The sequence below is a fragment of the Helicoverpa armigera genome, chromosome 15 (genome assembly GCF_030705265.1).
Source record: "Helicoverpa armigera isolate CAAS_96S chromosome 15, ASM3070526v1, whole genome shotgun sequence".
Lineage (NCBI taxonomy): Eukaryota > Metazoa > Arthropoda > Insecta > Lepidoptera > Noctuidae > Helicoverpa > Helicoverpa armigera.
The window spans coordinates 1,315,548-1,329,268 of record NC_087134.1 but is presented as its reverse complement, the minus strand read 5'-3'; the positions used below and the strand labels follow the sequence as shown (position 1 = coordinate 1,329,268).

At 34.2% G+C, this 13,721-nt stretch overlaps 1 protein-coding gene across 5 annotated transcripts in view; it reads right to left on the bottom strand.

The window, feature by feature from the left end:
• Positions 1-13,721, bottom strand: part of LOC110380923 (CHH-like protein) — a 76,596-nt gene that overhangs the window by 39,311 nt on the left and 23,564 nt on the right. Inside the window, exon 1 of one of the 5 annotated variants that reach the window (XM_064038109.1) lies at positions 6,046-6,186. The exons of 3 other annotated variants lie outside the window; for them this stretch is intronic. The gene's annotated coding sequence lies outside the window, so the exon portion shown is untranslated. Of the gene's footprint in view, positions 1-5,367; positions 5,514-6,045; positions 6,187-13,721 lie in introns of those variants that run through there. One more of the 5 variants, XM_064038108.1, reaches the window with a different exon arrangement.

The following is a 13,721-nucleotide window of genomic DNA, read 5'->3' as shown; positions in this document are numbered from 1 at the left end:
ATAGGAGCAATTATTTCAATATTTGGTAAAATCTATACTAATATTATAAAGTGGAAAACTTTATTTGTTTGTTTGTTTGGTTGTAATGGATAAACTCAAAAACGACTGGACCGATTTTAAATATTCTTTCACCATTAGAAAGCTATATTATCTGCGAGTAACATAGGCTATATTTAATCCCGGTGCGGGCAGTAGCTCCCACGGGACGCGGGTGAAACCGCGGGGAAACGGCTAGTTTTATGATAAAGATCATTGGAAAAATAAAGGAAGTATCATTAATCTGTACTGTCACAATTAATCTGGCCCAGCAATTAATCAGCACCTTTTAAATCCTAATCTACGTGATGCAATTCGATGCCTTCGATATATGATATTGCACATAAGGAACTGGGTCAAACTATTACGTCAATTTAGGTCTAAGAGCAAAAAAAAATTGAGCCAGATCAATGAGTCAAAAACACTCGGTCTCGAAGAATCACCCTATTATTTTACCCACTAGCTGTGTATAATATACCTAAACAGTAAAATGTATCCGCAGACTCTTATTTACCTATACTAACATTATAAAGATGAAGTTTATTTGTTTGCTCTATCTCGTAGTTCCTACAGTTTGCGAGTGAAACAACTGGTAAAAGCTAGTGAAAATTAAATTTCAGTTGAAAAATTTGAGAGGAGACACACACTTTTCAGATAAAAAGCCTTTTCGGTGCATCATAATGCTCAAGAATATTCAACTTGTACTACATAACATGAGCATTATGAAACATTATGTAATACATAAAGTTACATTAAAATTAAGTAATACTACCGCATCATAAAACAATATTACATATACGAGTATTTTATATTTTATGCCTCATTTTATATACCGACTTGCGGAGACTCCCTTCTCTTGCTAACAGTACTTTTAAAGATAATTCTTACAGATTTTAATAAGGTTTAACACTATATGGATGGTTTTATGAAGGTGTGAAAAAGAAAAGGATTTTGGCAATATTCAGCATAAAAATTGTGCATTGTGTGTACTTTAAAATCTAAGACTAATGTATTTTTTTCGCACTAATTTTACTTTGGCGTACATAAGTTGCGGCTGTTTTCAATTTTTAACCGATATTTTAATATCAACATTATAACAGATTTAAGGTGAAACGGAATCCCCGTGTACAATTTTACTAATTAGCAACTCTAATCGCTTAAACACAAAGTTGCATTTACCATGGCAAAAAAAACAAATGGCGTTGCAATTCGTCAAATGCGATACATATAAACGCAGGTATATAAAGGTATTTAATATAAAGCTGTATATTACACGTGTACTCGCTAGGGGTCACTGCGGTTCGATGAGACAATATTCTTGGAAGGACCACGCCGAGCCATGTGGGGTCCAGAACTCAGTGCGTTGATGTCTTTTGTATACGGACGCAAAATATCCAAACTATATACATTTTTTGTGTTGTTCCAAGGTTTATTTATTGGTATTTTGTTTGGTTTTGATTTATTAATTGGATTGACGGTTGAAATTTGAAGTTACACTTCATATTGTTAAGCTATTTTATGCATTTGATTTAGCAATTTGGTCGCGGTTTTGACGAATTCTCAGTCACAACAATCAGTCGACCGATAGTTGACCCGATGGTTGTCAACAGTTTTCAATCGGTCTGATACAGCTAAATACCTGATATTTGTAGTATGCGTAGGAACTACCACTCATCTTTTATTATGAGCCCAAACAAGCTATCCGTCGACTAAAAGTTTGCAGAGTGCTACAGTACCTCTGGATATATGTAGTTTATTTCATCAATAGTTATTCCGTTTTTCATAACCCATCTATCGAAACACTGAATATCATCTCATTCAGTTCAGCAGTTACACCGTGATAGTCACATTAGCAAGGATAGCTTATCAATGAGTGTCCAATTCTTCCTTCAAATAGAACCTTTCACACGGAAATTCGCACCTTAACGGTAGTTACAGCCGCTAACTAATGGGAAATAACTGTCTGTCTGTATGACTTGCCGAAGAATTTGTTACGTTTTTTTAAGTAAAAAATAAATATAAGTATCACTAGACACGTTTTTATGAGAATTTATATTTTTAACAACATGTTTGTCTATTCGCGATTTACTCACATTAAGCTCCACAAAACGACCCATGCTTTTTGATAAGATTTTGATAGAATGGGTAGACGCGTCCCATAAGGACTAAATCCTTCATGGAGCTGCATAAAAAGTATCCTATAACCTCCCTTGATAAAAGAGGCTATCTAACACTAAAACAATTTTTGATACAGGACAAACAGTTCTTCGGATTAGCGCGTTACAGCAAACTCTTTAGCTTTATAATATTTATAAGTATAGTTTTCGCTAGCATAACCTATGAAACGCCACACAAACTAGCTAATATTACTAGAGCCTATAAATGTTTGAACTCCGCTCGCCCGTAGTAATGCCATCACGAAGTATGTGCTCAGCATTGCCTTCAGTCATTGGATGGTCGTTACAGCTACTTTATCTGTCAGGCTGTTTGTTTAGAACATTTACTTTAATTTTACAGGCTTTTTCTTGTGGCTTTATTTGCATTCTTGAAGAAATGTTGAGGCAAAAAAATCTGTTGGGACTGGTCAGTTGTCCGTATATTTTTTTTTAATCTTTATCTTTTATTCTGTTTAGTAGTTGAAAAGAAGTGTAAAACAAACAAACTTGTAAATTGTGAACCTCCTCCTTTTTGAGAAGTCGGTTAAGAAGAGTTATTTTGCAACTATGGAATACATAGCCTGTCCTGTATGCCAATTTATTTTAAGACCAATCTATCACCATTGATATTTTACTCAACAACAAATACCTCTAGTGGTTCACTTGTTTTAACTGTCACTGGACACTGGCGCCCCAAGTTTGATCTTACAAGCCATTACTACGTAATGTTCAAACATTCTTACGTTTTACACGACAGTTATTTGTTTAACTATCCGTTTTACTACTTACGTATGAGGTAAGTAGTACGAGAGACCTCTTAAAGTCATGTGTTAGGGGTATTAACAACTCTAGGAATTTAAGGTCGCGTTTTAACTGGCTTTTAAGCGAATATCTGGCATTTTTCCACGATTAGAATTTATTTAAATTGTGTTGATGTAATTTGTATGACCAATGGTCAAGCTGGCTGAATCATTAAAAAAATAAATTTATTCAACTTTTAATAAGTCGGTCGTTTTTAAATGTCACACATTGATTATTGAGCATTTACAATTTTATCTAATGCAAGTACAAAATGAATACCTCATGGTTGCTAAAATTCATTATTTCAAAGACAAATCCTACCGACTTGCAATGGAGAAGCAACAAACGATCCAAAACTTTTACTCTTTCAAAAAAAGCTGGCAAAATAACCACCATCATCTATTTCTAATATCACATTATCTAATACTACAGAAATCAAGAAAGACAAAGATAACAATTTTGATGTAATTACAATAGCATTAGAAAGGACAGCTATGCACTATCATAGTGAAACAGTCACAGTTATTGCGTCACCCGATGACGTTGCAATGGAGAAAGGTGACAAGAAGCAAAAATGTGACATTACAATATAGAACTTGTAGCTTCTGACATAAATACCAAAATTGAAAAACGAGACTCAAGAAGATGTCCCGAAGAAATGAAAAAAATGTGAACAAGATTTGAATGAAGAATTTGGAGCAGAAATGAAAAAGTCGCATTTATTTGAATTCAAGGGAAATAATATAGAAGGGTGTAAAGTTAATGTCAATAATGATAAAGATGCTGTAGAGCTTGAAACTAAATTAAGATACCATTAAGAATGTCAGAGAGTTAAAGCTGTTAAGAATCATATAGTGATAGTAGATCATCTAAAGCTGCAAAAGAAGCAACATTTAGACTAAAAAACAATTGACATGATTGATATTTACTCCTATAGAACTATTTCTGATTGCCCTACATACAATGTTAATTGATAAAGTTGTCTGTAAACCACTCTATATGACTCATATCAATACCTTCTAATTCAATAGACATAGAAATATGAATTTCCAACGTCATATTAACTATTAGTCATGTACTAGTTCTCATCCCAAATTCCATTCTTCGTGCATTCCTTAGGAGCACACTGCAAACTTTTAGTCGGCCGATAGTTTGTTTAGGCTCATAAGGTAGTATGAAGATGAATGGTAGTACGCACATTAGAAAGATTTGGTATTTATCCGGTATCAGACCGAATGGATTGGAATCAAAATTACCTTTTAAAATATTTTTTTACAACCATTGAGTTAATTTGTCGGTCAACTGTTTAGTCTGCAGTGTGCTCTTAATTCAACAGTTCTAAGCATATTTGTGGTTGCTTAAGGTAAATAAACACAAACTTTCGTTTTCCATATTTACTCGGGTTTTGTGTTCACGTGAACACTCGAGCATTAAACTAAGACTAAGAGTATCTTCATCTAACTGGTTTATCACAATGATATTTACTTTCTGCACGTAAGATATAAGATGATAACTATGACACAATTTTATCGAAACGGACAAAATGTGTGAGATTACTCCTCTATTCGTGGACATGCAAATATTTATTGAACTTGTTTGATTGCGTATTTGATTCGTGTGTGGCTCAATCTATGTAGGTATGTATCTTGTGTATTTAAGTAGTTCTTTACATATTATCTTATATCAATCAATCAATCAATCAAGAAGAAGTGAAAAATACTCAAGAAAGGCCTTTCAGACCTGTTGATTCTTCTGTGTAAATCAGATGAAATTGATAATCTGGATGATCATGAAAAAGATAAAGTAAATCGTCCGATAATATTTATGTAAGATATCGAGATAAGGCTTTATATCAAAGTTCAGTCCATGACTGATCACACAGAAATATGCAGATAATGTAACGACAAGTACTTGATACATCTTTCGTAAGCGTTGGACAATAACCAATCAGATGCATTATCAACATGCATCTTCTATATCAGAAACTTCTCAGTTTACATCAAAAGTTCCGATCCAATATTAAAGGCGGTATCTTATCGTCACACTCAATGCATTAGGTGTAACAGCTCTACGTTGAGAAACACTGCAAACACTCCTTCACCGCTCACTAATTTCCAATGCAAACATTATCAAAAAAGATACAGGTATCACTTATTGCGACTAAAATTGTTGCCGACTATGAATGTCCACTTGGAACCAATACGAGAAGTTTGCACATTATGAACTGAGGTAAAAAAACTGATAGCTTACTTTGAACTAAGTTAATATCACTTGAAGCAATCCTGCATCCGATTACACACTGGTTCCGACTGGACACCCACAAGAGACAAAACGAAAAAAGTTGCAGAAAAAATATTGTTACTTTTTTACTCACTTTTTTTATTCCGAAATGCGAACAACACAACACTGAACGTTTACGAACGTAAATTTTATTGAGCGACCGAATGTAGCGCGTACCGTTTGACACCGGCGTGCGTTCTGCCTCGCGTACGATTCTCGTTTGGTCTTTCCGCTTCACGCTTGACGTTTTTATGGATCAGTCAACGCTGTGATTGGCCGAGGCGACGAGCCCGTCGCTACGTCATACGAAAGCCTTTAGGGCTCACGCAACAGATAGATTTTTACTACAGTTTGGCAATTCGTATAGAGTTGTAGCACTGTGCAGTTGGATTCACTTGTTGGAGTCCTGTTTACTTAGGTGGAGTTTTGTCGAGTCGGATTCGTTTTAAAACTCATTGTAATACGGCTGTGGATGTTATATTAGTACACTTTTATGAAATACGTTTTGATTTTAAGCTTTTTCACTTTGCATCGTATGTATATAAATATGTATGATAATTTAAAGTATAAAAAAATACAAAATAGAAATACGAATCTTAATCAAACAACTATTAAACAAACTATAATAACATCACCACAACCACAATTAATCCGAATTAAAATCCGAGCACTACAAAACACCTAACGAAACGCACAGACCGTCTAAAAATACAACCCAGTGTTTAACACGAGAAAAAAACCGTCCAAAATTTCGACTAAAAGTTTTACTCACCCAAGTGTTATAAGAAAACGTTTATTCGTCAAATCCAGTGAGTAGCACGATCACAAACGTCTCGTCGAAGCTCTGATTGCTTGCCGACTAACGTGCGCTCTGTCTCTCTGAAATACGCGAGTACATCGCACCATTGTCTTGTCTCTCTATACGTGCACTGTGGCGTGTCCCTGTGTGCATCCGATCCATATTATGTATGCGTGTTTTTAATTCCAACTTGTTCAATTTTTGGTGGTGAATTAATCGCTTATTTTGTGGTTGGATGATGTAATTAATTAATGTTATTCAATAAATATTAGTGACAATATTTAGTTTGAAAAACAATGTTAATTTATACTCGGTATTAAACCTTCTACATATAATATTGACTAAAAGTTACCTAAAGTCCATCTTTGTTTGTATTGTTGTATTTTTCGAGCAGAACCGCAGACAAGAGCTAGTACATAATAAAGTAAGATGATGCACTAAGCGCCTGTATTCCGAGTGGCATTAAACGAAAGTACCCACTGTGACGTCAATGACTGTGTCTGACAAAATCAGGTGTCGGTCACCTTAAACCGTCGGTCTAGTGACTGACATTAGAATAGTTTAATAACTAATGATAAGGTATAAAAATGGGCCTAGCTTTCATCATCATCAGCCTTCTTATCGTCCCACAGCTGGGCACAGCCTCCTCTCACACGGAGTAGGATTGAGAGCTAATCACTACGCTTGCTCAATGCGGGTTGGTGATTTCAGACTTTATAGTCCTGGTTTCCTCGAGATGTTTTCCTTCAAGATATACTTTAGATCTTAGCTATAGGGGATGTATTCGGGATAGCTAGTTTGTTTTGAAGATTCGGAATTTTAAGGTGTGCAAAAATCAAAGGCCCCGATTAGATGCATGCTAAGATAATGAGAATTTTCTCGGAAACGATAAGGCAGCCTTCGACTTGTCACTCTATAATCTACTGTGTCACATGCACAGAGGTAATTCAGTGTCAAAGCAATTTTGTATTTACCTATGTTAAGTGACTATACCTACGTACCTGTTGTACTGTGTCTAGTTTTTTTCCAGGGTGACACCAAAATAGCCCACTGGGACGTCACAAAAATGGCATTTGTTTATTTTACCAGCCCGTATTTAAAAGAGAGCCTCTTTTTTACACGTCAATGAAGAATGATAAAATCTAAATTACTGAATTCTAGGTAAAACAGACGTAATAAAAACCAAGTGTGTCATAATTGCTGACACCATCAAGTTAATATGGGCGCGGCGACCATTTTGGGCGTAGAACTTCAAAGAAAAAAAACTATTTAGGTAATGAAAAAAACTTTGAAACTATCACTGATATCAGTAGCTATCAGTGAGATGGAAAACCGATTACTTAAGGTTCTAGATTAAGATGAAGATGGATAAAAACGATAAAATGAAATGCAGACACAATTTGCTTATCTGTAGATATTGTGTATTGGCGCCACTGAAAGATGACGCGATATTATGAAAGCTTTATCTCTGACTAGCTTCCACCAGCGGTTTCACCAGTCGCCCGTAGGTACGGTACCTAGCCTTCTTCGACATATCTAACACCGAAGGAAAATCATTCAAATCGGAGATAGCGCTTTAAAACAATCTAGCAAAATCTACATCCTTTTAAGATTAGTATTGATACTTCACCCTTTTACAAGCTTTTATTTCAGATTTACTTAGTAATTTTAGGACGACCGGTAGCGAAAATCATGCATAACTGTCACCGTGCCTCTTTCCAAAAGGGAGTTGAACAAGTGGGAGCTTACATAACCCCTTTTGACAATAAAGTACAATTGGGTACCTCTGGCAAACAAGTTAGGTCATGTATTTATTATAACTAAAAGAATAGGTATGACAGTTAAGTCATACTGTTTCACACGTTCAAAATAAACACAGCGCCGTTTTAATTAGTAATAGTTTAATAATATTATTTAAGTAACAGATGAGTTTGTTATGAAGTCTGCGGTCTTTTTATTGAGCTCCAAAGTTCACAAAAACGACAATAATGCGTTGAATAGCCGGGAAACCCAATATTATGGCGGCTCGTAGATTTTAAGTGATGAGAGAAATCATCTATCTAAGCGGCATTTGCTAGTCAAAACATGTTCAGAAGTTTTACGTACACGCTACGGTTAAACATGTTATTGAGGTATTTTTCTCAATTTTCTTAGCCTTTGGGAGTTCTGTTATTGTCCTCTATCTAAAAACCATATAAATACACACTAATGGATGATATGGCAACATCTTTTGAAATTAGTATTTAGTAAATATACATGTTACCTTAACCTTTAACATCACGGGCGGGGTCTAAGCAGACCCCACGCGCTCTTTTTTAACTGTATTTTTTCAAATTGACAAGCTACGATCGCAGCATTTTGGCTAATCTCAGTGCGCCGCCGACGCTTTCGACGGGTGAACTTACGTGGCGTTACGGTTAAGGTAAGTACATTTTTTACTCGTGCGGGGATACCTGTGGACCCCACCCGTGATTATACGTAGTATGTTTTTTCACTTTGCAAATTTTTCAATTTGTTGTTTTTTCAGAATTATTGTTGAAAACTGAAAAAATGAGTCGCCAAATATCAGAAGACGCCATCGCACAAATCCTACAGGATATTAGTGACTCTGAAAGTGAAGATATTGATACAAATTGATCGACAAAGAAGACCCTTTGCCTAGTTCAGATGAGGCTGGTCCTAATGCTCCAAAAATGAAGCGGAGGTGCTCTATTTGTCCAAGGTCTAAGGATAAAAAGAGCACTTTTGTTGTAGATCATGCAAAAAAACTATTTGTAAGCCTCATTCAGTAGCAATTACTTACTTATTGTTTACCGTGTCAACCAAAATAATTATTTTTTACTTTAGCGCCCGACAGTAATATTGAGGGGTTGTGATTTTTTGTATTTGTATGATTATTGTTTAGTTTTCCTTATATTACGTTTCTTTGTTTCCTATTTTATTAGAAAGTAAGAATATATTAGTCAAAAATTGATAATTAAAAAAAAATTAAGAACATTAGTTAATTGCCTTAAAAAATTGCTATGTACAAGATGTTATTTCGTTAAATGTTTTTTCACTATGTAAAGACTGATTGTTTTGCTGACAATAAAAACTTTTTATACGTATTAATATGTATTTTCTTTTAATCTAAATTAATATTTAAGAATTTTTGAAAAATACGGAGCATAAATGTAAAATACCTATGGGGATACTTCCGGACCCCACGCGTGACGAAACGTTACCATAAACAACGCGTGTACTTAAAGGTTAAATACCTAATTAGCAAAATTCTGAATAAACTGTCTCTATCGTTTAAATTTTCAGTTACACCAGAAATACGCATTGGCAAAGTTAGGATTTTGTTTTGTTCGTCTATTTCTGGCTTGGGCTTTATTTGAAAACCGTAATTTAAAACAAAATTTTATTTTTAGTCCGCTACAAAGCCTAACAGCTATATACGGAATCGGAACACAAACAGTCAAAATATTTATGTTTAATAAACAAGATTTCCTTGTTATCAGATAACAGTACGGTTACGTAGATTATGTATTTGTTGATATATTATGACGTAAACACATGTGACTAATTTGTTTAAGTCAATATGAGGGATCTTACGGTCGTTGACGAAAATATAGAGAGTAGAAAATTGAGTTTTAAACAATGAAATGAATGACAGCGACAGTTAAAAATGACTTTCATTTCGATTTTGTAAAGTCGGACTACGTAGATGTACCTATGCATATGCAAGCAGTTTAGTAGTATTACATACTTATTTTCTATAGTCGTTCTGCAAAATCCCCACGTAAATAAACTGAGCAGTTTCAAAATTGAGACGAAATTTTATCGGAAAACCCAAAAAACATGTAACCGCAAGGTGCTAACAGATAGGAAGTCCAAATCATTAGTCAGAAGCTCTTACAATCTAACACGGTGTTAATAAAAAGCAATCCTACAGACATTTAACAAGATTTAAAAAAGAGTGGCTGAAACCGCAAATTAATGACGTTGACCAGATGAATCATAATATATGGAAGTATGGCCATGACTTTGAACCGGGGGCAAGTCAGGTCGTGTACCACGGAAGCGTACAGGGTCATCAACGCTTTTCACGTCCACTGATAGTAATTAGGCACTATTACTTGTGCTTAATTTGTGGTGAAAGATCATGTAGACCTTGATGATTAATTTGAAGAAAGAGCTTGAGTCAATAAGGTGGAATTACCTGAGAAGTGGCAAAGTTTAAAAACATAGGTACAGCAGAGGAGAAGGCGATATGGCTTTTGTGAAGACCATAATGTCTAGCAGTAACTGAATAGTAATAAAACAATGATGATCACGAAAAAGAATATGCTTTAACAACAGACAAGTATCAGATTCAAGAGGTGAAAAGTCCTCAAATGATGACTGTGACTACAGCCGGAGAAAGTGTCAATCTTTTAATAAAGAACTATCCCACTTCCTTTTGCAGTCATTACGAATGCATTTTAGAAAATAATAATAAGACATAACCTCAAAACGCTAACTTAAGTGCAATAAAAAGCGCTGCAGCTATTTATGTATTCTGTTCAGCCTACTTACGCCGAAACTGAGATATTATGCTTTAGAATAAACACATTACCATGCAGCGTTTGAAGCGGCTGCAGGTGCCATATCTAAACCTACACAGACCACGAATTTATGATAATGGAATGATCAGACTGCTTTTATACTTGGCGATTGTTTAGCTTTATGTCTGTGGTTTGATTCTGCAGTTGAGTTAGTTAGGTTACCTCAAATATCCATTTCTCAGTTGCAGTTTAACAGGATTTGTATTCGGGTGACAGCTAGGAGCTCTCTTTGGATCTTAAACTTTATGGCTAGCTTTTGACATCTGTCTGATACATTTGACGTATCGAGGTCAAATCAGTGACGTATTTATTTCACAAATGTCATAAATGTTTTGAAATAAATGTCAAAAAACCTCTGACCGATAGTAAGTAGCCTTGAGAACACCATATCAATCATTGTTTGAAGTCTAGCTGCCATACTAATCTAGATCATAATAGATAGACCAATGAATCATGACTTTGCATTTTACAGATATTTATTCCGCTTTGATTTGCTTGATAACTCTATAGATTAAGGAAAAGATTCTATTGATTTTTATCTTTCGTTAAGTGTCGCTTCTCTAGTTTTAATAAATTCTATATGAGCTACAAATCTGATTCATAAATAACAAGCAGATTCTATGTCACCCTGGGAATGTCACAAGGAAGAATCTTAAGCCCTCTTCAGTTTGTGCAATAAAAAAAACTAATGCATCTCTTAAGTAATTGTAAAAGTTACAATAAATTGAACATCGCGTGATGAACTAACCATTAATCAAGTTTGTCAGGTAAAGGAGGTAAATAGAAGCAAATCTTTACAGTTATAACATCATGTCTATATAAATAATTTCCTTAACTCGATATAAAACAAGGAAACAAACGGACCCTTTATTTTTAAATTCTTATCGCTAGATAAGGCCGTATTACGAGTTAATTTTGTAACACATTATAAAATAGGTTTCCGGAAAAGTCTATGAACTGTGGAAATTTTTGATGGTTTATCTAATGGCTGTATCTATGTAGGATGTTAAGAAGATATTTTGTTAAGACTGGTTGTAGGAAGAGACTAAATGTCTAGTTACACGTGTAAATATTGTCCTTTCTTTTTCTTTGCCCTGCTGGAAAATTTATAGATTTTATGGTTCATTTTAATTGCATAAAATTATTTAAGGGAATAAAGTTACCCAAGCAAGAAAGAAGGACCACATATTCAAGTAATTTATTTTCAGTAGGGGTTTTGGATTGTCGGATATTGCACTCCTGATACCTATAAATTTTACTTTGAGGAAAATCTTTACACGGCTGCTGTACAGAAACTTACAGACACGAGATGAAATTGTAGAATGCAAAGTAAAATAATTTTCTAACTACATACGCTATTTCATTAATATATGACGATATGATTAATGTATGATAATAGAGGACGATCGTCATAGTCATGACCACCAATTACATATAAAAACTTTGCGGAAAACCGTTAACAATTGCTAACCAAGATTAATCACATTGGAAGCATTTGAAAAATGTTGATATGTAATTAATTGTACATTGTATCATCATCCCTGCTTGTAGGTAATATTTAGAGACCCCAAATGAATCACACTTCCACGTCGCATCTTTGAAGTTTCCAGAAATATAGTGAATCAATTTTTTGATCCTCTCAGTTTTGATATGATTAATTTTAGGTTTATTAATTTTAGGCAGAGGAACTGTGAAAACCGTGACGTGTTTAGCGGATATTTCCTATTCTATGTATAGAATTGGCGTCAGTAAAACAAAACTAGTACCTAGTTAATTTTTTCAGGGAAACTACTCCGCACCCTTTGGCTTTGGCTTTTTAGCCTTTCTCAATAAATGGGTTATCTAACATTGGTCCAGTACTTTTAGAGATTAGTTCATTAGACACTTTCAAACAAACGGGCATTCAAAAAACAATTTATCTTCAGCTTTATAGTATGTATTAGTAAATGTATATGATTATAGCTCAGGTAGAACGTACGGACATTATAATTAATATCTGTAGAGAAAATGAGATGTAGTATTAAGATACAAACTTACTGTTTCCTTATGAAAATTCGAATGAATACTGATTTAGCGAGTCGTAGCATGTATACTTCGATATATAAATTATTATGTATATAAACGAATAGATTATTGACATTAATGAATTCGTGTTTGTATAAAAAATTTTGAGTTTTAGCTTCTATATCCTAATGAATGCATGATTTATCAATATAATGTGTTGATAATACAAATCTATCAAAAATGTGCAAATTAGAACTATTGTCATGTTATATAAGTTCGGGTGTAAATTTTATTGTATTTGGTAATATTCCTCGTATTGATATCCTTGTTTGGACTTTTATCGTCTTAATTTCTTCAAAAAACTTTGCATCAATCATAAACTAAGCAATCATAAAAATATAAGTACCCATAACAGACCAATAATGGCAAAAAAAGGCGGAGGAAAACATCTCGAGAAAACCTGAACTGTAAAGTCTGAAATCACCAACGCGCATTGAGTAAGCGTGGTGATTAACGCTCAATCCTTCTATGTGTGAGAGGTAAAAAGGCTGATGATGATGATGATGATTAATATGTGAAACTACGTAACTATGAAGAATATTTGAAATATTTTAAAATAATGTAAGCCCGAAGCTATGATGACCGATATCCTATTTTTTTCTTGAAACAGTTTGGACTTAAGATCCGTTTGTGCACACGAAAATTCAGCTCATATAAGCCTGAACTAAACTGGTATAATCCACTATAATATACTTAATAGCCTACGTCACTGTGACGTCACTTCAAATCTCTTGGATTTTTCATAAGGCATGTTTTTTTTACCTACAAGTCTCTTACCACAAGATATGACGTAAAGAATTGATTTTCAGAAACTGTTCTCTTTCTCCTTACAATTATTGTTTCAATATTGTGAGAAAGAAACACTTTCTCAAATCTCTTTTTTTTTTAACTTTTTGAAGTTTAAAAATACTGATAAAGTCAGAAAGTCGCTAGGCAGAAATAGTTTCCATGATCATTCTCCAGAAATGCATCTGATTTTGAAATGTAAAACAGAAT